The 26014-nt window shown below is 29.5% G+C and overlaps 1 protein-coding gene across 2 annotated transcripts in view; it reads left to right on the top strand.

The window, feature by feature from the left end:
• The window catches only part of LOC142325258 (hexosaminidase D-like), a 670113-nt gene that overhangs the window by 255886 nt on the left and 388213 nt on the right, over window positions 1–26014 (top strand). The window contains exon 1 of one of the 2 annotated variants that reach the window (XM_075366765.1): window positions 18264–18381. The exons of the other annotated variant lie outside the window; for it this stretch is intronic. The gene's annotated coding sequence lies outside the window, so the exon portion shown is untranslated. Of the gene's footprint in view, window positions 1–18263; window positions 18382–26014 lie in introns of those variants that run through there. 2 annotated transcript variants of the gene reach the window in all.

Here is a 26014-nt window from a genome sequence, read left to right on the forward strand (position 1 = left end):
ACCTAAGAGTTTAAAAAAAAATAAATATGTTTTATTTGTTTTAGTTAATCTGAACCCAGCTCGTTTTACATAATGGAAAAGAAATAATGTAGATAACGGATGATATCATCGCATAAATTTATTAAATCTTCAAATGTAAATAAGAAGAAGATAAAATGTATGTACTTGACAAATGTAACAAACCCCCTTGATTTTTCGTCAATTTTATCATCATATTATTTAAAGCCAAATTTACATGACCTGAAAAACAAAATAACGAACACCTCATTAATATATATATATATATATATATTGCCTAACGGGATTCCAGATACAGATTTTTATATTAACTGTGTAAGAATCAGTCGTTGCTTGTGTGTAAATAATACTATTAGCATTATTCAACAGCAGAAGGTAACGAAGTAACCTTTAGTTTTTTAAGGTTTTATACTCAAAAGATCCTTTTTTATTTTTTTTTTTGGTTCGTAGTTGAATACAAATTTTACATTGTTAAAAGAATAAAACTTATAAATGATATAATAAAACTGTTAAAAGATGTATGACCTATTAAATTTATCGTGCTTATACTTTGCTTTATGCTTTGCATATATGCTAACTTTAGTTTAACACGCTAACTTTCTAAATATAATCTGTCGTTAAATACAAGAATCGTTTATGAAATACCTATTTAAACGATTCCAAGAAGTTTTGAACTTTTATTTTTTGCCAAATCTTTACACATTTTTAACCCGGTAGAATGTATTAGAACAGTGATTCCCAAACTGTGCTCCGCGGCGCCCCGGCCTATTCACAGGGGCGCCGTGAAATATTATAAAAGCTTCATAATTAATTGAACCAAGATATTTATAATTATTAATTTAATGTTAATAAAATAAAAAAAATAATGAAGATACACGAGTTTTATTTATTTTTATTTCTTACGAGTAGTCATACTTTTGCTTAGGGTAGGGCGCCATGGAAAAACTTTAATTGAAAAAGGCGCCGCGACTGGGAAATGTTTGGGAACCACTGTATTAGAAGGTACAGTTATATTGCTTAATACGTGCTTCATACTTTAAAAAAAATTAGTAATAAAAAAAATAAATAAATACAAACTATATCTGTATGTTTAATAAAATGTTCAGATATTACAGATAAGGTTAGTGAAGTCCTCATTGAAACGTAATCGCATAGACTGTGTATCTTTTCATTCGAAACGTCAAAAAGGAACCTAATGAGTCTCCATCATCCTTGAAAAGTGTACCGATCGAATTTTACGTTAAGTTATGGTTTTTCCTTCCCTTAAATCATTTTCATCATCGTGTAAATTACTTGCGCTTTTGCTGAGCTTTACTCAAAAATTATTAGGACGTTTGTTTCTTAATCAAAGAATCTATGTATAAATATTATATATTTATCTGCTAACCGTTATCCGATTAACCTGAGGTTTAAAACAAAGCAAATATATTTAAAAAAGCAAAAGAAAAGAGGCGTTACGAATGCGAAAGGCGTTGCTGCTTCGCGTACCTAGTCGTGATATAAATCTATTGAATTAACGATCCCAACATCGAAGCCGCAGCCTTGAATGCGTACCATGAACTACGAGAATGTACTCTCTAACATTAGTTGCATTACAATACCTCTCGAGCATATGGTTCAGTGTTTTAATGTAGGAGGTTTTGTATGTAATTAGATATATAATACATACAGATGCACACAGGTTTAATGAATATTGTATTTAGCGCAATATCTAGCCTGTATTAAACACACTACTTTGGTACGAGTTTAGGCTTCCTTTAGTGTAGTCTTATGTGATACGATAAGTTACAAATAAAAAACATTATGTTTAATTATTTATTTTAAGTAGGTTAAAAATTATAACCTCGTTAAGAAATCCTTTACTTTTAACCACTACTGAAATGACCGATCCTGCAGTATTTGTTAGTACATGAAAGCGTGTCGAATAGCCGTTAGGTTGAAGATTGTATAGTTTGTGAACAGTAGACCCTCACGTACTCTCCATAAAATAAAATGTAGATCCATAAGTTATTGCGGTAGAGGACGGAGGTAAATATAGATTCTCATTGTTATTTATTCAAAAACCATCCATTCTACGATAAAAATGGGCACAATAATTTATTATATAAAATATTAATTTACTCTTAATTAGTTTTTATTCAGAATTAAACAAAAAAATGAAACAAATTAATTTTGAGTTGAAAGAGCATTTAACAAAATTGTGTCCGATTATTTTTATCGGGTTACAATTCTAATATACGAGTATTTACATCTATCTAATAGATCGATTCAACCTGTTACGTTCATAAAAAAAAAACCTGATTGTGGACACCACATGACTTCCTTGTACGCCTATTATATTACATATATTTTTTATTACCTGTTTTCATATTTTTTTGTTATTATTGAATTATTATTTATTGTACAATTTTTTTTTACAATCACAGGTTAACAATTTATTAATATATTTAAGTTAAAAAAAAGAAAAAGAAATGAAGTCCCCTTTATAAGATCCAAATATTTCATTAATTAAAATTTTATTGGGCTATAACTCTGGAATCAATGAAAAAATAAGTACCTCTTATAATATATCGTTGAAAAGCTCTCAATGAAGAATAATTATTACAGTTATGAAAACGTCCAAAATCCAAATTGTTTGAATTTGTTTTTTTTTTTTTGGAAACTTGGTCCAGTTGACTGCAATCAAAAGGAGAGGTGCACAACTAGATATTACAACAGTCCTAAATCCAAAATTTCAACATTCTACGGTTAATAGGTTTTGAGTTATGTGAGATACATTCCTACATATGCATATGTATGGACAGACGTCACGCCGAAACTAGTCAAAATGAATTCAAGGATGGTCAAAATGGATATTTCTGTTGAAATCTGAAAACCAAAATTTTTCGCGATTTCAATACTTCCTTTTGTAAAAATTAAAATATAAAAACTTTACATGTAAACAAATAGCTACTAACTTTTAAATAAAATTATATTTCTATGTTTGCTTCACTTGATTCCTAGTAGTTTTTTCTTTTGTTTTGGTCGCATAATTTTCTGTTCTCGTCTAAAATAAATATAAGTAATACGTTCGATTATTTTGATTATTTAAATTCAAATCACCTACACTTTCTGAATTTAACGTTGGGTTAAATTAGTAGAACTGTTGTAAACCAATTAGTATTCTGTCTGAAAAACATCAAAACTCATATAATATGTGTTATAATGAAATAGAAAGAAAATGTTAGCATGAAATTGAAATATAGAACGGTGTTTTCTGCTGGTTTTTATTTTGCTGGTTACGTTGGCCGTTTTTCTTCAACTAACATACTTTATTTTAAATTTGAAAGGAAAACCGTACCAAGTTTCTTTGAAATTCCAATACCTATTTTAAAGTTATCGTCCTGTAAACGTATAAATTAACTCCAAATAACCTAGACAGGCGAACGCTGTTGCTGATCACCGACTGCAGTAGACGATCAGCCTAATAACTATACTTCGGTACTGTTAACTTTTTAAAGTAATATTGATTTAAATGTTAATAATTTGAATTGCTTAACAAATAATGTTTAGCAAACTTGGAAGATTACCTATAACCATCGTTTGTAAAGGGTACATTAAAATAGTAAAATGTTTAGGTCACTCTCGTGAGTATTTCCCATTATGTTTATGGCCACTTATTGATTAAATTTTCTTAGAAAGCTGTTACTACATTGACCAATTATCTAGAATTATTTTTTACCCACCGGAATTATTTTACTCACTTAACCGCATTGTTCTTTACGTGGTGGTGAATTTTAATATTCATGTAAAAAGTTTTAAAACGAGAATTAACCGTATTCTGACTGAGAATAATTTTCTGTACCGATGTACAGCCGTTTTTTTTTTACATAAAAGGCTACCTAACCTGTAATTAGTGAATTTTATTTATGATTTTAAATACTTTTATAATAAAATCTTAAAGGGTTCGAATAACATCACTTCATCAAATGACGTAAGTAACGTTTTCGTTATTTGTTTAAAAAGTTGGTAATAAAAAAAAAGGTTTGTCTGTAGAAGAAGATAACTTTTGACTTTGAAGTAATCACTGAAATGTATAGTCCAAATTAAAAAAAAAATATATATCGGATAAGTTCGAAAAAATATAGTACACATTCATGATGTTTACTTTAAAAGAGAAAGAGATAAAAAAAAACTCGTTCAAATTTTGAGAACTACTCTGTAGAAGTAAACCTAGTTATTGAATTCAGCTTGGTTTTCGTGTCGAATATAAGATGACGTACGGTACTCTGGCGCGTATTTGAAATGCATATCAGATCCCTTGGAGAATCTGTGAGAAGAAAACGACTAAGTTAGTGTGGGAGAACATGTTGTAACTCAACCCGCAATATCCACATAACATCTCTTCTGAGACCGGTGACTTGTGGGTTTTATTTTTTACTTTTAAAGAAAAGCATTAAAAGAAAAGCATTTTCGTTAGTCGTATGGTTATGATATTTCCATATGCATATCAAAAAGTAGAAGCTTTTTAAATAATATTTTATTACAAAAGTTTCGTGTGTAAATTTTATTTATTATTCCAGTCTGAATCTGAATTATTTGTTTATATTTCTGATTAAAAGTTTAAATTGATTTAAATCTTTTGTGCAAGACGGTGATTAACCTAATGTATTTCCAACTGAGAATAGAGATAAAAATTCGACGGAAAAATTAAAATATGCTTCTACTTGAAACCTGTCTGACCCTGACGTCAATTTACAATTTCGTTCATGCGGAGAATGTGATGGTATAATAAGTAAACGGTCGGATGATTGCTGATTTACAGTGTAAGCTGCTGGATACTTTCGCTAGAAAATCAAATAAGAGATGTTTTTCTCGTACCTACCTACCTTCTGGTTGTCGTCAGAATACTCTTCTCTGCTGAAATTTTCATCATGAATGTTTTCTCTCGTTACAAACTGGTATTAGAAAAAATTACATCACAAAACATTTTCCTAAGCCTAAAGTAACATGTGCACAAAACCTAACAAAATTTATTATTACATACTGTATTGTCGCGTCCTTAGAAACGTTTAAAAAATTATATATTTTTGAACATTTGAACTTCGCTATTGTGATTTAAAACTCGTAAATTTAGGTATACGTAACCCATAATACGTACATTTAAAAAAAAAACATCCGTTTTATATAAAACGTTATTCAATCTAAAATTAGATAGATCTTAATAAGTAATTCAATAGTTAAATAACTTGCTCTTGAAATAAAATTTATATAAATAAATATTTAGTTTATCGATGATTTATAAAAAAAACTATGTTTAATGGATTGGCCTAATATTCATCTCAGATGCAAATCCCGTCTTTCGAATATTGTAAATGTGAATTAAAAAATTCATGCTTTAATTTAATCAATTTTATTTATTTATTTATTTTTTTATCTGAAATTAAATTAACACAAATAGATTTAAAAAAAAAATATTTAGTTTACCGGTAATTTATAGAAAAAAAACAAAAAAAAAACGTATGTTTAATGGATTGGCCTAATGTTCATCCCAAATACAAATCCCGTCTTTTGAATATTGTAAATGTGAATTAAAAAATGCAAGCTTTAATTTAATCAATTTTATTCATTTTTTATTTTAAATTAAATTAAAACGACTAAGTATTTTTATTTTGATAATTTTATCCGGATTCAGTTAATAATTTTTCCCCACTTTCAAAGTATAATAACTTTACGTCCAGCTTTAGGAAACTTTAACAAAATTTGTTAAATCTTTAGTTCCTGATAAAATAATCCATAAAAATTAATTAGCGTGTAAGTTTCAAGACTTTCAAGTTTGGAGAGTTCACAAAATTGTGGAAGTAATGTTTTAAGAAGTTTAAAATTACTTTCTACTCTTAGCCAGCTAATTTATCCTAGTGCTAACACCGGAAAACTTTTTATAAAAGTAGATTGACAATTATATAAGCAAAACCAGGCTTCCCATTCTGTAATTAAATTCATGAAATAGGCAGATTCATTGTTTTATACTTTTGTGCAACTGTAGTAAACTTTAATATTATAATTTTTTCTTTTCAGCTTTTTATCGTATTATTTCTCCTGTTTATTGATTTCTCTTTGTGTTACAATTCTTTACCCGCTATGCAAAAACAAAATATTCAATAAAATAAATATATATTGCGAATAGCTAGTCGCTTTATATTTATTACCAAGAAATAGAGGTTTTTACCGAGAAATGGAAGTCAAGTAATTTTAAGACTGTGTCTGACAGCATGATCTCTGAGAAATACAATATAAAATATAAAACAAAAAATAGACCTGCTCTGTTACCTATTATCTATATAAGGTAGAGTTGAGTTTTTTGTTCTTTGGAATGTAAAAATATATCGTATCACATATCACCCTTAACCAATTCGCTCTAACGCGCGTTGACTTCGTTATTCAATGTCTTTGTCTCTTGCCTGATTGCAAGTAACATATGGTATTCGTTGTCTCTACATCTTCCCTGTTTGTTAAAGGAGATAGAAAGAGAGAGGCAAGAATTCCGCATAACTTGACATCACTTTTTTTTTAGGTTAGCTCTAACAGCAGAATTGTTCCACGAATTTTAAAAAAGCGTCCGATGTATTTATCAGCTGTTTAATAAAACAATATCTGACAACGCTATATAGCGATATATTCTGTACCGAACGTCTTGTTGAATTATTTACTTTTATTAAAAAAAAGAATTATAATCACTTTTAATTTATATTTTTATTTTTTAATATTCATCGTGTCGGTTCTTAATGTGAATAAAACAAAATAAGGCCCAAATTTTCGTACAGTTTCTTTCAAGAATTTTTTTATTTTGTTCTTTAATGTTCGGATTACTTTTAATTTATAATATTACAACGATGATTTGCTTCTTTTGTTAACCGGTTATTTTTCAGATGCTACATAGATGCTAGGGCGGATTCCGAGTAATTTTTGGTGGTCCATCTTTAGATTTCTTTCTTTTTATGAGATATATAACATTAAATATCCTTTTAAACACGCTCTTTGACGTATCGTTTATTTTTTAATCGGATTTTTACAGTTAAATCACTTTCTAGTAAATGAATGTTACCAAAATTAAATAAAACCAAACATTTATTTTAATAATTGTGCGAATGTATAATGAGGACGATTACCGTTTGATATATTCATTCTGGGCTAAAAAGATGATCGACATTAATGACTGATCACAGTAATGGTTGAAAAAACGCTAACCTGTGTTGGTAGATGTGAAAGCCGTTACCATGGTGATACTCCAAGGTTGCCATAGTATACAGAACTGCACGAGAAAAAATATAAACTGAGTACTTTTTTGTTGCCTATGAAACGTCTATTTAAAGCAGCAAAATAAAATGTACATCTTTATAAAAGATAGAAGGACAAGTTATTTCTTTTCACACACTCCTCTTTCCTCTCAGCCAGTCCCGTACCGATGGAAACTGTAAGCTGAAAATCGTGTATCCTTCTCGAATGTCAAACCCTTTTTTAAAATGCATGAAGTTTAGCTGTGGTCACCTGTGATATTGATTTTTTTCACCAGTGGTGTTTATTATATTCTCTTGTCGGTTGAAGCTATCATTCGATCGTACAAAAACTTTTTACATAGTAAATGTTCTACAGCAAACGTTTACCTTCATAAATTTGAGCATATTTCATATGAATGGAAGTATCTCCTATTCGTATTCAAACACGTTGTGAGTGTGGATGGAGTAACTCTCAATAGAATAGTTTGGTAAATATTTTAAGAACTATAGTGATCGATAATCTATTTTTCTATTTTTAGCGATTCTGTGATGTTTTACTGACGAACATTTTAATTATTCTCTATACAATTCTCCATAATTCATGTAATACTTTTCCATCTTTATTTCAAGTTTTATTTAATTTAAAATATAAACGGCAAATTTACTCCTGACAGGATTTTTTGGGACAGTAAGACAGTACACCGTAAATCGGAATTACTCCGCGATAACTGGGAGGAACAGGTGCAGTTTTATATATAATTATTATTACTTTAACTACTAATTTTGGTTGCGTAGAGTATATGCAAAATAATAGTTAAATGTTGGTGCTTTTATAATATTAAGCTTAGTTATTTTTAAAATGAGTAACGACTTCAGATTTTTTTGTTAATGAATATATAGCTTACTAACAGAAATATTTTTAGCTGTTTAATTAATAAATGTAAACAGTTCAAAACAATATTTACTCTATAAAATAAACACCATTAACAATTTACTATAAAAAATTAACCAAAAATAAGTCTTATTTATATCGGTGCTCTGAATTATTTTTTCTGGTACATATTTTTCTACTTTCCCATAACATTTTTTTAATGTTGTATCGAATGGGTGATAAAGACTATCTAAATAGTTTTTTAAATACGCTTTTTATTTGTTTTTCCTATTCGAGTAATAATTAGAGACCTAAAAATCTCTTAAGCTTTTACTCTTAAGCTTAAGGGTAACAGATATGTTACCCTTCTAATATTAATAGCTATTATGTACTAATTTTTTTTGTGTTCTGGGGATTTCTGAAAACCTATGCGATTAACAAGACCCAGACAAGGATTTCCACTGAAATTGAAGAGAATCTATATTTTAAAATTAAACATATTGCTGAGTTTGATTCGTATAGATGCTATTCTAAGAGTACTCCAATTTTAAATGACGAGTTTCGTTTATGTATCAAACATTTTGATATATTCGCGTACAATATTCGTACATATAATGTAGTTTCCCGATAGGAACGCGCGCGCGCGCGCGCGTGTGTGTGTGTGTGTTTGTTTGTATGTGTATTTTATCAAATTCACTAAAATCGTTTTCCCAGTATTTAGTATTAATCAATCTAGTACTTTAGTAAGTTAAGACTTTCCACGCGTACACTTAGGTGCTTTTAATACGTTAATACTTACCCAGAGAATTTACAAGAAAACCTCTTTTACATGGGAGGTTAGCTATAAATCTGATGCACTTTTAACGAGTCCATGGAACGAGATTCCATGCTAAGTTTTATCTTCACTATGCGCTATGTTTCATGTTCTGCATGACATTTTACATATACGTTATATTTTAGTTTGCACTTGTTATTACAATTAACGTTTAAACAATTTACATTAAATTTTATTTTAATTGTAACATTTTATATTGAGATTTACATTACAATTAACGTTTTACGTTACTCTTTAAGTATAGCAAAATGAAGTTTTTATGAGCACCTAAGTGTTCCCATGGAAAGTTTTAACTTACTGAAGTACTAGATTGATTATTACTAAATACTGGGAAAACGATTTTAGTGAATTTGATGCACACACACACACACACACACACACACACACACACACACACACACACACACACATTCCTATGAGGAAAATACATTATATGTACGAATATTGTACGCGAAGTTTTATCCAAGGTCGTTTTCTATGTTCATTAGGCAGTTATACGATTAACATATTTACTTCCTTGTACGAAGTAAACGAAGTATTGTCATCTCGAAAAATTTTAGTTTTCAGTTTTCAACCGAAATATCCATTTTGACCATCCCTAAACCCATTTTGACTAGTTTCGGCCTGACGTTTGTACGTACGTATGTATCTCGTATAACTCAAAAACGATTAGCCGTAGGATGTTGAAATTTTGGATTTAGGACTCTTTTAACATCTAATTGTGTATCTCCCCTTTTGTTTGCAATAGACTGGATCAGAAGTGTCCAAAATCCAAATATTATTGGATTTTGAATTTTTTCTTGACTGCATTAATAAGCCCTCTTTGATAGCTTTTTAACGATATATCATAAGTGGTACTTAATTTCATTGGTTCCATAATTATAGCAAAATAAAATTTTAATTATGAAATATTTGAATCTTACAAGGGGAGGCATCAAATCTGACTTCATCTCCATTTTTTATTTTAACTTTTTTTAAAATTAAATATATAATTATTAACCTCTGATTTCGTAAAAACATTTTCACAATAAATAATAATTCAATAATAACAATAAAAAATATATATATGAAAAAATCAGAAAGTTATTAGTGTAATAAAATTTTATGTACTTTTAAAAATGTGTATATGTAATTTAATAGGCGTATAAGAAATCGTGTAGTGTTCATATCAGATTTGTTTTATTTCATTCAACATTACTGGAATATATCCTATTTTATTTCTTTACGATTTTATGTTAGTGAAAATTTATTATTATTCTTAAGATGTTATAGTTTCTGAGATTGTTAGAAATTTAATAAGTTATATTAATTAGAGGAGAAAAGTGAAATGTAAATATCAAGATAAGTACATTACTGTGTGTATGTAAAAAAAAAAAACAGTTAAAATAATTAAATTCACGTTTTTATTATGTATTTAGTTTCGTTTTTCCTTGTAGGTTTATATCAAGCCATGAAAATTTTTTATCAAATAATGTAGAGATTTAACAAAAAAATATGTTTTTGGATTAAAAAAATGTAATTTTTTGGACATATATTTTTATTTCAATTATATTTTATGTTTATTTTTTTATATTGGCCTATCATTTTAATTCTTTTACTATTGCTCCTTTACTAGAACTTACCACCCATAGTGAATGAATCCACTATCCTTTGTAACCACTTTTTCGTACCAGTATTTTATTTTTAAAATTGTTATTAAGTATAACAGCTGTTTTTGTATTACAATGTAATTCAGTTGATGTAGATGTTATGTTACATGCTAGCAAATATATATATTTTAATTTCGTAACTAGTGAGGGAAAAATTCTCATAACTTGTAACTATGTTAGTAAACAAATTATGACATTTTAATCATTATTTCAACTATTTAATTTTAAATTATAATAGGATTTCCGATATAAAACGCAACCCGTCTATTTCAGTAGGTATATTTAAACAAAAAAGGCATTTGTAAGTTATTAAATCAAATATCTTATTTCCGAACTTTCCAATACCTTAAATTCTAGAAGTGGCTGCCATCTTCATGAATACACGCTTTTACCCTTTTTCACTATGTTTCTTGCACCTGTTTTCAAAGTTTGCTGGTTGATATTTAAAATAGCTTGTTCGATATTTACCTTCAGTTGTTCAAGTGTTCGTGGTTTGTTGCTGTAGGCTTTTTCTTTGAGGTAATCCCAAAGAAAAAAATCTGCTGCAGTCAAATCTGGAGATCTTGGTGGCCATAAGCTGTTAACATAACGTGAAAAATAACATTTTGTTTTGAAAAATAACAATTGTTTTTCACGTTAACATAACGTGAAAAATAACATTCATGAGCTGTTCTCATTAAATCTTACCCAAAAACATTCTTTTCTTCTTCATTAAATGTAGTTCACTCAACATTGAATATGTTAAAATAATATTCACAACGTAAATCGAACCAATAACGCGATCACGTTATTAACGCGATAACGAAAGAATTCGTTAACGAAATCAGAAGATGAATGTGCATGTGCGATGTTGCACTTTCACTTTGGAATCAACAGTATAAATCTTCCACTTCCAACAGTGCATTGAATTACAATAAAATATTGTGATATCGTTCTGCGGAAATGTACCCGAAGAATAGAATATCAATACTTTTTTCGTGATATCGCACACCATATGTCCATCTTTTTCGGGTACAATTGTTTTTCATGATTCGCGTGGGGATTTTCAGCATTCCAAATCCTACTGTTATGGCTGTTTACGTAGCCATACAAACGAAACCACACCTCACCTGTGAAAAAACTCGAGTCCATAACATGAATACCTTCACACACGAATCGATGAAACCAATGTCAATATTCTAGCCGCTTTTCTCTGTCTGGATCAAGAAGTTGATGAACTGTTTGAATTCTATATGGTCGTAAGATTAATTTTTTTGTCACCCAATGAATGTTGATTTTGGTAAATTAATTTCATCTGATAAGCGTCTGATTTTTTTTTGCGAGGCAGTTAATCGGTTTTTGATTTCAGCGATTATGTCTGCATTCAAACTGTCATCGATGTTTTGTGTTCCTTGTTATTAACAGAAACTTTCTGTCTGATTTAGTCACTAACCTAAAATATTACGTCTTGTTAGGTGCTGGTTTATCAGCAATCCTTACGGTAAAAACGTTTTTCACTGCAACCATTGATCGTGTGCTAAAGTACGACTCAATAATAAAAACACGTTTGTCTTGTGAAAACAGCATCTTCTCTCTAAAAATGCACTGAGCGTTATGATCGCTTTGTTATGGCTATCAGTAGCAGTCTTCTGCGTCGGCACGATGTTCATTTGTTAGACGAGTCTACTCTAGTAAAACGTTGGGGAATTGGGCATTTAATTCAAATATTATAGAAGGCTGATTGGTGGATTCCGTTTTATATAGGACACTCTAGCTGAGACAAATAGATGTGAGACAAGGCTTATTATGAAGAAATGATGTGGTTTCCTGTTACCTTCTGTAAAAAGCTGTTATGCTATTAAATTTCAGTACGCCAAGCCTGCTGAACCGTGTAAGGAATATTCATCTCCGCAAGTAAATATTTTCCTCTAATAACCAATGGAACTAGACGTAAATTAAATAACATCACTTCCAGAATAACCATTAATTTTGAGCAGATTTTTATTTAAACAATTATTTTGTTATTGCATTTTAATGGACTTTTTTTAAATCGGTAAGATTTTCTGGAAAACAGCAGTAGTGATTATTTTTACTTTTTAAGTGTTTATAATCTATAAATTGAAATTTACTTTTTATATTTAGGTTTTTTTTACTATTTATATTTAGGATTATTTTCCAAACTATTTACTTAAAATATCGGATAAAGATAGATAGTTTTGAATCACAATAATATAAAAACGCTGTACACCATTATGCCTATTAAAAGTCTAATTCTGAGAAAAAATCACGGAATTATTTTCATATCAGCTATGTAAACCGTGTAATTTGTCTCTTAAAATATCTACCTTATTACATATTTGAAATTTTTCTCCCGGAGCCACCAGAGCAAGTTTGCAAGTTTCCTTGCAAAATATAAGCTTGATGAATTGGCTTCATTTAACGAAAAATCATTTTTCCACATTAATCGAAAACGGAAAACAAAATTATAAAGAATGAGTCGAATTGAAAAACCTTTCCTTTTTCTAGGATTATTGAAGAGAGCCGGCCTCCGTGGCGCGAGTGGTAGCGTCTCGGCCTTTCATTCAGAGGTCCCGGGTTCGAATCCCGGTCAGGCATGGCATTTTAACACACACTACAAAATCATTCATCTCATCCTCTGAAGCAATACCTAACGGTGGTCCGGGAGGTTAAAAAAAAAACTACGTAAAGGATTATTGAAGAGAACAAAACATGAATATTCAGTACTAACCACAGATTTTTCTAAGACATGATGTTTTTATTTTTACGATAATTGATACTCTTTATTATCCTCATCATCCTCATCATAAGAAATATATGTATATTAATTCTGTTTTACTTTTTTTAGAAATATAAAAATAGCTTTTAATTGTCTTCAATTTGTGTAAACGATTGTAAATTTTTTTACGCATAAAATATGCATCCATTTAAAAATCATAGGTATTGAGTTTAAATTTAATAATATACGTATAAAATTATTAATTATTTGTATGATAATGCAGACCTTTAAAAAAATTTAAAACTACAAGAATTTTTTCAATTTTAGGAGGAATTCATATTCCTCCTATTTTTTATGTATTATTTTCAAACAATTATTTTGACCTGGTGTGGGCTACACTTAAATCGAAGTATTTATTATACAAATTAATCAGATAATCTTTTTTAATTTTATAACTTTTGAGAAATTGAACGTCTGTGCGTTCACCAATGTACGCGTATTGGTGAACGCACAGACGTTCTTTTATACATTTTTATCGTTGTGGTAAAAACAAGTTGTAAACAAAAAATTGTATTAATTATATATATTTGTTTACAGTTTAAAAAGTAGATTCTTTTCATTCATTATATAGAAAATTTATACTCTAATTTCAAGTTCAAAGTACTTTAATTAGATTTTCGCTACAGGAAAACAATTCCATGAATTTCACTAAAAGAAAGTAATAAACGATTTTTAAAAACAATTGCGATTGTAACTGTATGGAAAAATATTCATAAAATCTATAAATTTTATATTTTGCTAGCTGAAAAATTTGTAATAAAAAAGCAATTTCATGCTTTTTTAATAGGAGTATGAATAATGAAAGAAATAGGGAACCAGAGAGTTTATTTAGCGATCACAACTGCCGATTAGCTGTGTAGTCTGTTATGACATACTACGTCATGACAATCGATAAAAATTCCTAAAAATCTTATTGGTTGCCGGGATTCTGTCAGTCTATTTCTTATTCTATGAATTCTACTTTACGTGTTATACTTTTTCCAAATGAATCTTTTTACATAATCAGTCGATTAATTTTGTAATACTTTTAAATTATTTCAAGGCACATTACAGTTGTTGCTGTTTTATTGAATTCTGTTAAAAAGTAATTAAACTTTTTGTTTCAAATAATTATAAATATTTTATGGGATGTTTACAAAGATTTGAAAAAAGAATATGAGAGATCAAAAAGATAACTTTCAAACAGATAGGCTGTTACTTATTTTTTTTAATACTACATAAACCTGGGTAATATTATTTCTTTTAAATATTATCGATTACTTGTATTTTAGCCTTTGGTAATCTTATTCTGAAAGCGGACAGATTCCTAATTTCCGTTTTCAGAATTACTAACGCCGTTTTGAAAATTATTTACGGATTAAATAATAATACGGAATATTAAATTGCTAATGTTTATCTTATCTGTCGTTGTGGTAATTATATTTCAACCTATGTTATCGTAGTTATAACGTTGGCTTTTTACTATTCGGTGCAGTCAACTATTTCAACCATACATTGCGTGCGTTTACCTTGCTTGTTTTAATTCATTTTAATGCGATTGGGTTGATTGCCTTAATCAATAATGTACCGTATAAACAACATGCTCTTCTTGTATACAAGCCAAAGGATTTTACGTAATCCTAGGTTTTGCGTACAGGGTCACGAAATATTTCTGTAATTGAGCGACAGGGAAGGTAAATCGCATTGTAGAAATTCTGTTAGTTTAACAAGCGATACGTAGTTGCTATCCAACAAACTGAAATTGGAAGTATTTTATTTTCTGTGCGCATGGAGTATGAAATGTGATGTTAATTTTTGTAACGAAGAATTTGGTAGGGTAGTACAGCTGTAACTGATTGGAAAAAATTTGCAAGGAAGTGCGTGGGGAATGTTACTCCGTAGCCCAATAAAAATAGACGGTAGTAGTCTGAATGTGGAAATAAAGAAATCTTTTTGCCATCAGCAATGGGAGTTTGCGGGAATTTATAGAGAAATAACAGGATATGCAGTCCCCGAACGAATGAAAGTCACGTGACACATTAGTAACTATTATAAAGGAGTGTATTAGAATTGTAGCGAACATAAATTCTGATTCTTAGCAGTATACGAAGATCTACTTGATCTACAAGGTTGCAATTTTACGTATCAAACTTTACTCGGTTAACTTGCAAGATCCAATCACTAGGGTGCTTACAAACGCGGTTGAGAGTTTACGGAGAGCAGCGAAAAGATGGAATCGCAAGGATTGTAGTACATAGAGATCTACGTTAGATTCCTATTTATGGTAGTTAATATGGTGCGAACGTGACATCGATAGAGACGAGTTCAATCAAATTTAGCAGGAAATCACCTTGTTTTGGATTGCCCAATAGTGAATATAGTGAGACTTATTTTTTACTACTATAATAGCAATTCAGGAAATGTCTCCGCTTTCGAAATAAAATCTCACTTACATTTTTTGATCTAAATTTGATTCTTACTGTGAAATGTATGTCAGAAGTAGACAGATAGTATGGGTTGGTTAGGTAGTCAGAGAATCGCAACTTTATATCGTACTTTCGTTAATTTAAAAAAAAATTAAGTAAATAAATATGTATGCATATTTATTGATTATTTGCATAAATTTACATATTTATTTATTTTATTAATTATTATTAATTTATATTATATTTATTAATTTATAAATAATTTAAATAGTTTCAAGTAAATATTTTTTTTTTAAATGGATTATGTAATTTTTTATCTTTTTCTAAATAATTTTTTTAAAACTAGTCATTTTTGATTAGTCAAAAGTAAAATCGAAATACAAAAAAAAATTGTTTAAATAAATAACTACCATCAGTAATACAAAAAAAAAAAATAACTTTGGTATAAATTTAGTATAAAATAATAAAATTCAAATTATAATTCGTACAAAGCTTAGTAAATAACATTAATATAACCGACTATATTAGTGATATGACTATATTAATTATTTTTATTATTTTGCCGCTGTTGCCAAAATTACATACTCTATTTTTCTTCCTAACGTGTCTCCTTCTCCTTTTCCTGGATTGTTTCCTGAGCGATTATAACGACTATAAAGAAAAAATCTGATGTGGTTACCACATGACTTCGTTGAACGCCTATTAAAAATTTTATATACACTTTTTTTTTTTTAAATCAGGAGTATATAAAATTTTATTTCATTAATAACTTGTGATATTTTTCATATTTTTTTTTATTGTTATTATTGAATTATTATTTATCTTATTTTTTTTTTTTAAATCAGAGGTTAATAATAATTATTAATCGAATTCGAACCGATGTGTTTCCCCTCGTAAGATCCAATATTTCATTAATTAAAATTTTATTCGGCTATAACTCTGGAACCAATGAAAATAAGTTCCACTTATCTTATATTGTTAAAAGCTCTCAACGGGGGCTTATTACCGCAGTTAAGAAAAAGTCCAAATGTTTTGGACATTTTTGGTCCAGACGATTGCAATAAAAAGGGGAGATGCCCAACTAGATGTTACAATCCTAAATCCAAAATTTCAACATCCTACGGCTTTTTTTTTTTTTTTGTTAAAGTGGTGGGGAATCCCATTTACGGACGCTTAAGCAGTGTCGGGCTCGCTAACAGGTGCCACAAGATTTATTAATATGCGTATGTAAACTTGCGCACTACCGACTAAACCGCCACCCCTGGCTACCGCCCTTCCTGGAACCGCTAACGAAGTATTCCTTCTGGTAGGAGGGTTACACGCCCACTCACACAATCATATGTCATAGTGCAATCGCATCTTAGTGGGATATCAACAGAAACACATCAGTTACAGCAAAACAACAGCAAACAAGAAACATCACCATACATCAAGATACAGAAACAGATTATGAAACTACATACTACACACAAAAAAGAAAGTCACACAATATCTGTGGACGCCAACAGATAAGAGAGCGGAGTGTCCGCGGCCTCTTCACGTCAATGCGTCATCCTACAGCTACATCCTACGGCTAATCGTTTTTGAGTTATGCGATATACATATGTACGTACATACCGACGTCACGCCGAAACTAGTCAAAATGGATTCAGGGATGGTGAAAATTAATATTTCCGTTGAAATCTGAAAACCGAAATTTTTTCGCGATCACAATATTTCCTTTACTTCGTACAAGGAAGTAAAAAGCACCTTATTTATGAAATATGTTGGCTGCTGCACTTGGATGTAATAATACAGAGTGTGCGCATATTCAAACGACCGATAATCTAAAACACACAACTAACAATGAACCATCATGTCATTCGCTACATTTAATCGTAACTGAATATTACGACAGTATATCTGGCAACATCGTTAACCGTATGCTTTTATATAAGCTTTGTAAACACTATAGGACTGTTTATTGTAAAACAGCCCGTGTAGAAACTGCAAACAATGAATGAAATTATAAACTGATTAATAAAAAATATAATAAAAATGGCGATTTAAATTATTGTTCTTAAAAACTGAGTAATATAATTATTGTGATGATTAATCTCCTGTGACTTCGAAGTTAGATATCTTTCTCACGCATAGGTAGAAAAAGTGTGAAGTAGATTAAAATATTTACAACGTGCTGGTACGTGGACTTGAATGAATGTTTTAATAATTGAGATTCTTTATGCATACAACTTAACTTACTTTTTAGTTTACATTTTGTTTTTATTTACCATACGCTTTTCTAGGAGTGAGTAATTTAACTCTAATAATGTTAATCTTTTACTTTATAAAGTTGTATTGTTAAATGGTGTGTTTGTAAGCGTGTATGGAAATTATTTTTTTACATTTTATTATTATTGTAATACGTCTCTGTTAACTAGAATAACAGGATTCGCAATAGATGAGTCAAACTATATATATACACCTTCTAATTTTGGTAGCTTACATCTTATTGTAGTTTCATGTTTGAAGAATTATAATTTTTTTTTTTTTGCAGGTAAATTTCTCTGGAATAAGAAGTAAACGTAATCAGTAAGTACGCCGTGCTTATGTCGTATATTGCACATTAGGTATATTAACCATGATTCATTTATTTTTTTTTTTATTTGGCCACAACAGGTTATTTATGAATGATATTTAAGAAAACAATCATTTAACGGAAAAGGCAGTATATAATATTACAATAACTGGCCAGCCGTTTTAGATTAGCATTAAATTAACTATTAAATAATATTTTATTCTAAATAACATTATTTAGTAATTAATAATTTTATTACGGTTAGTAAATTTATATTTGTTTTCGTAGGAGCCGTAATTATTTGTTTAACGCGGATGTGAATATAATGTTGTTTTGAGCAGAATCGCTTAAAATCCGTTTTTTTTTTGTTTGTTAATATCTTTTTAGCGTATTTTTGCATTTTAAGTTTGCAGATATAGTAGCGGGTTAAACGTTTTTTATGTACTCATATGTTGATATTTACCAATATCGCACCGTTATTATATTGTTAGCTATGACATGAATTCGCTGTAAGTGCTTTATGTTTATGGTACTTTGTACAGTTGTAAGATACAGTTTGAGTAAATATTATTTAATATCTTCTCATATAGAATGGTTTGTACCTTATGGTTTTTCGATGCACTAAAATATTTTATATATTATTTCTATTATTCGAACAATGAAGAAGCAAAAAATTCAGAAGAATGGAGAAGAAACGGGTCGTTGAATAATTTAGTTAATTGGTCTTGTTTTATGATAGAAGAATTAATTGAATTCGTGAAGATTTGAATAAAAGGTTCTCTCCAAATGGGTAGATTGTGGAACATTTTAATAGGATGTAGACGAATTTGTCATCATTAAACAATAATAATACAAAAAAAAAAACAGAGGTCGATTTTATTATTTTAAAAAGAGCGCTCATTCCTTTATTGTAAGTACAAAAATTGAACTCAATAATTATTATTATTATTACACTCAGATTTACACCCTGAGATGATATATTTTTTCTGCTAATTTCCGGTCAGGCTTTGTAGTCTTTTTTTTTCGCCATATACTGATACGATAATATGCAATTTCTGTTCGGACTTAGGTTTTTTAATTTTTACATATTCTACATATTTATATTTTATTATCACTTAAATGTTGGAGCTTTAATGTATTAATAGGATTTTTAAATCTAAATATTTTTGGCTTCGGTCGGATTCATTCGGATATTTACAGTACACTCGGCTTCTTTCGTATGCATTCGGCTACTGACGATTCAGCGACTGTTTGCACGTCACTTGGCTCCTTACGGATGCACTCGACTCCTAATGACATCACTCGGCTCTTTTCGGATGCACTCGACTCCTGATGACATCACTCGGCTCTTTTCGGATGCACTCGACTCCTGACGAAGCAGCGGCTGTTTGCACGTCACTTGGCTCCTTTCGGATGCACTCGACTCCTGATGACATCACTCGGCTCTTTTCCGATGCACTCGACTCCTGACGAAGCAGCGGCTGCAGCAAATTATTTAAGCAAGTCCATCGTCATTCTTGTGGTCATTCATTATTCATCTTCAGTCGTCACTCTTGTTCAGTTCTAGTTCATAACGCAATTATAAAAAAAAAACATTTAATATTACATAAATAATTCACTTAATATTGCAAGTATATTCAACATTCAATTTATATATACAAAAGTATTTTCAAATATAATAAAGAATTGATAATAGCATCATCTTATGATTTCAATTATTTAAGAATTAGCGCCGAACTTCATCTGTTCGTACAGCTACTATGTCGTTAACTCCAGCCAAGAAATTTTAATAAAATACTTAAAAAATAATGAATTACTGTGGCAAAGAACTTTATTTGAATTATATTTTTTAATTATAGTTAAAGAAATTAACTATGGTACATATCCAGCAAGAAAATTACGAAATTATATTTTCTTAATGGATTACGTTTATATTGTCTTGTGTTCGCGGCTTGATCAGGATATTGAGACTAAAAATTAAAAATGTTTACACAAATACAATTTATTAATTTGAGAACATAAAAAATAAGAAAACTCAATAATAACAGCAGCAATAATAGTGAATAACAAACCACAACATTCACAGTAATAATAATCAATAAATTACATACAAAATAGAATTTCAAGTAAGGACAGGATTTATTTACAAGTAGTTAAATCATAAAAACTAGAATTCAATTCATTGCTAAAGACATTATAATGACCGCTATTATTAACATATTTAACAACTAGTGTTGTATTAACTACCAGATAAGACAAATCTAACGTTCATTCATGCAAATACCTTTCCTGTTTAAGATTAAACTACCCTAACAATTTATAAATGAGTCTAATACTTATCCCTTTCACTAATTGTCTATCAGTAACTCACCGAACAACTTCGTGCTTTCACCCACTGACCACACTGTAATGCTTGGGATTTCACGTCGAATAAACCCTGTACGCTTAATATGCTTCTTACTCCTCGCTTAACACTGACCCTTACTTAACTCGCCGGTCCTGGAGTATTTATATTCTCCTGACCTGCAGAACCAGACCCAAATATCTTAACTGTGGAAGCGTGAGAATTATCGTCCGCGCTCTACATTTTTCTATAAATTCCTACTCTGGTATATTGGAGTGCGTTTCGTTGTACTTCTTAATTATTTATTTACGCCTGGATCTGGATGCATGTATAGTTTTCATATTCATTATTGTTACTCGTGCCCACTCACGCATTTCCTAAATATATGATTATAGCAATCAATCTCTAAGTTGATTAGATTTTAGTTTCCGAAGGATGCAGTTAAGTATGCCTAAGAAAACCACACTAAACTCTTTTTAACTTCATTAGTTTACCAGTTTATTAACTGTAACTTTCTGTAGCTTCTCTATATCTCATTTCGGAATAGTTTCCGTTTTCTACTCCGTAAGGTAGATGTCGTACGTTTGTAAATCGTACTGTAAGTGTTCGGATACCTTGTTGCGGTTTATTCCTTTAATACTAATACCATTCGTTCGTTATTTAACGGTGTAATCGTGTAACGTTTTATGTTCCTTAGGCCTGGAAGTGTTGTTAATTAGAACATTATTACAACTAGTGGCCCCGTCTTTCAGAGATATTTTCATTTCTTGAAAACATAACATTGGCTTATAAAGAAAATTGGGTATCCTTTACAATTTTTTTCTTATTATATAGTTTTATCATAATGTTAATTATTATTGTAACAAAGTTAAATATTCATAATTTATATAAAATAAAATCGAATTAATTTAAATATTTTATTAAGCAAATATAAAATATTCAGTTACTTTTCCGTAAATGAATCGATTAAGGGTCTTCAAAACTATTATGCAGGTTACACTGGCTATATTTCTGAGATGCTTAAAACGACTTCTCGACTGGAATATAAAATCAGATATTTCACTGAATAAATTTTGTAGAGGGTAACGGAATTGATTTTATTGTCATTCTATTCTTCTTTCTTTTTAATTTAATATAATTCATATTGTGTTTTCATAATAATACATCAATAACATAGTTGATGTTAATTTGTATTACATGAAATGTTAATTAGGTTTTGCAGTAGAATAGTATTATAATTAACATATATTTAAAAAATAAGTAAATAATAAATTGTGTTGGTTGTTATAATTTAAAATTTTTTAAAAACTAATTTACTGAGGAAGGGAGAATTTTGCAAATAAATTTATTGTTTTATTATTAAATACATGCTTTAAAAAGTTGAAAAAATGCCAGTAGGATCATAAGGAAAAATGTTTAACTGTTTTCCCGTATTTTTTTTCAACACTAATGAACATTACTTATAATAAATAATAGATCATTGTATCTTACTATTAAACTAACATTTTTCTTTAAAATTTCATTAATTTTCTCAGGATTAAATGTTAATAATTTAATATTTATTCAATACTGTAGATCATTTTGTATCTGCTCTTCATTATGCGGTTGATAAGGAAAATTGAAAAAAAATATATATATATATTTATATATATATATTAGCTGGTCAGGCCTCGCTTTGCTCGCCCCTCAAATTTTGAGGATATTAGAAGGGTCAGTCATTGACTCTTCTTCAATCAGGGTTTTTCAAAGCCATTCTTTATTTTTTCGTGATTTTTTTAAATAAAATATAAAATTTATTAATAGCTTGTTCGTTACATTTTTACTTTATTTTAGATTTTTTTTATATTAATTAATAATCTACAAATCATTTTGCAAGTTTTCTTTTGCATTGTAAAGGGTTTAAAAAAAACAACATAATTCACTTTTGATAGGTTATTAAAAAACTCTTTATTTTTTATGTAAAGATGGTAACTCATATGGTTTTAAGTTGGTACTGTTGCTGTTCAAGTCGGTATTGATTATTGCGCCGAATAATCGGTTTGGGAATATCATCGCTACTTCTGTAGAGAAAGCTGTTATGTGCTTGAACAAGTCAAAAAAACAAACTCCGTTATTGTAGGATAGCGATATTTTAAAACAGAAAACGATAAACGATAACTATTAACAAGGCGATCGATCTACAACTGGAAAAAGATATTAGAAAACACAAGGTGTATGTTAAAAGAAGTCCTGAAAAACCTTCCTTGTCAGAAAAAAGATCTTAGCGTCGCGTAACATCATCCTGGTAAAACAACTACATCGACAAATTCAGAAATACAAATACCGCAACCGATTTTGTGGGAAATTTTGCATAAACGATTGAAAATGACGCTATGTAAATTGCAGTGAGTACAATTTTTAAATGACCAGATAAAGTATTACGCAAAAATTCCTGTGTGAAGGTACAGAAAAGTGTTGACGCAGATAGTTTTTTTTATCGCCTAATTTTTGGTGACGAGTGTATATTTCGCATCAGTAAAAGTGTCAATAGACCAACGTACAGTATGAGTACGGAGAACTGAAAACAAGAGAAACTGCGCCACATACACGTGATTCGCCTAAAACCCTAAGATACCTAATAAAATAGCCTAAAATACCTAAAGTATTTTTCCTACTTTCTACAAAAAAGTGTTTGGGTTCTTTTTTCATAAATTCTCAGTAACTGGAGGAATTTATCTTGATGTATTTCGTGAACGGCTAATACCTCGACTCAAGGAAGACTTCGGTCTCGGTAAAAGATGAAGGTTCGGCTCACTGGTATATAGACGATCGAAAAACTTTGGATGAACATCTTCCAAGAGGTCGGATCGGCCGTTCAACTAACAAAAAATTGGCGTTAATTTGTTGGTTACTAAGAACTTCAGATTTCACCCCTTGCGACCACCCTCTGTTGGGTATTATTAAACTTTCACACGTTTGGTAGTGAACACATGTTGATACAAACTTTAATAAATATCTTGTAAAATCACCCACCAGTAACTAATTATTTCGATATTCAAAAACTCTTCTTTTAAGCCATTGAAATTTTCTATTTCATTTGTAATTTTCTTTTTTCATCTTATTGTATATTTTTAAGTAGAAGTTCAGAGATTCGTTTTAAATACTACAATTTTTTTGAATTGGTTCCGAAGCACGAATCAAGGCATTATATATTAAATTTACACAGCAATTAACGGTCGATGTATATCATCCGCTTTTATTTATTTGCGTATATCTTGTGTATTTATAATATTTGATATCTACACATTTAGTTAAAGATCTTAATATATTAATTATAGTTAGTAATCGATTTAAAATCCTGATTGCATATTTTACGTTTTTTAAAGATCATTTATTTTAATAAAACTTTTGTAGGAGCTACGTCGTTACTTCGTTTTTTCATTTTATTTTCTTTCTCTTGAGGGAAAGCAATCTACTCTAGTAGTCATTTTTTGGTGTTCAATTTTTTACTGGATTTTTAACGTTTGAGTTGTCATCGATTTCCACAAATCCCGCAAAAAGTAACTTTTTTTAATTATGCGCAACAGAAATAGTATCCATGGAAGCTGAAGAACAAGCGAACAAAACGTACGTACAAGCGAACGTACTTGTTGTACGTCTTGTGTAAAAATATAGGTTTGATTGTATTTTGAAGTACTTTGTTGAACAAAATTAATTTTAAAGAGAAATATATTGTTTTAATTTTTAATCGGTGAATGATTATTTTATTCTTTAAATTCTTGTCAAAAAACCTTAAAATTGTACTATCAGAAGAACTTTTTTCTGCAAAATAAACATAGAAGCATTCAAATCAACCGTAATTACGTGAAGAATAACACACTGATCGAAACGAGGGGTTTCATTTTTTTAATATGGTTAAAAAGACACGGTTAAACTGTACTCGTATTTATTGAAATTAATTTTAATTGTAGATTTTCGTGATTTTTCTTTAACTTACGTTGTATACTTTTTAAAGTATCCAAATATAATTATTTTAATATTGTGTTTAAACAAAATTCTTTCATTGAGTACATCTTTACTGAGTTTTATAGGTATCAGTTTTTTCCCTTATAGGTTACGAGAAAAAAATATTAGTGTTGATAAAGTATAAACTAAAGCCGGATTCTCAACAGGGTTTGAGACCCCTTTGAGAATCTCTGTTTCTCAACGGGGATTATAATAAGCTCAATCCATGTTGGGATTATTTGCTCAAAAATCGTCACACCATTTCCACCATGTCAGAGTGATAGCATCTCTACCTTACATCTGAAACGTTCTGGGTTCAAATTCAAGTCAGATTTGCCATTTTTCAGAAGTTATAAAACCTATATTCATGATTAAAAAAAAGTGGGTGATTGAGTGTCAGCGTGTGTCAAACGAGAAATATTTATGAGCCGGCCATGTAAAATATTTTAACTATTTAATGATAAAAAACATTGTTTTGTTTTACTTACATTTATTTGATTTTTATTTAATTTTAAAGATTGGTAACTGATATTATATATTTACCTTTGGGAATTTGAATTATCATGTTTGTTATTACAAACAGGATACATGCATACGTACGGCTTTAATCAAGAGATATTGTTTTTGTAATTATAAAAAAAACAGGCACGTGCGCACGTACACTTACACACACATACACACAAAGAGAGAGAGAGAAAGAGAGATAGAAGCGAAAGAGGAATAATTTTTTTTTTAATATAATGAAATATTTTTCATCCCTACTTTTGCTTGTATTTTGCATGTTTTGTATTGTTTTGCAGGACCTAAGCACACCGAGTAGATTGATATATTTCAATTTATTTTACCTTTGCCTCATAATAAAAAAGTCTCTGGTGTCATATTACAAAGTTTGACGATCATAAATACATGTACTGAATTTGTGGGTTAAAAACTCGGTTTGGAGGTAACACTATGATTATATATGAGGATTAAATGAATGTATATAAAACAGTATTCAGTATATACTTCTCAATATGTATTTGCATATTCGTAAAATTTAATAAAATCAGTCAAGTATGTTTCTTTTGACAACACTGTACGTAATGGTTTATTTCCTGTGGGAAAAAATAATTTCCGTTTATATTCATAAAACAGTTTTAATATCCGCTTATCTCCCTTTTTTTAAATTAAAATGCATTTTAATACAAACATCGATTTTAATTTCCTTTGCTAAACTAGTATCGATTTTGTTTCGATGCAAAAATTATTGATTAATTTAGATTAATGATTCTATACTTTTTGTAGCTTCACGACCCCCAAAAAGACTTCCCTTCCGATTA

Source organism: Lycorma delicatula, chromosome 5 (genome assembly GCF_047948215.1).
Source record: "Lycorma delicatula isolate Av1 chromosome 5, ASM4794821v1, whole genome shotgun sequence".
NCBI classification, from domain to species: Eukaryota; Metazoa; Arthropoda; class Insecta; order Hemiptera; family Fulgoridae; genus Lycorma; species Lycorma delicatula.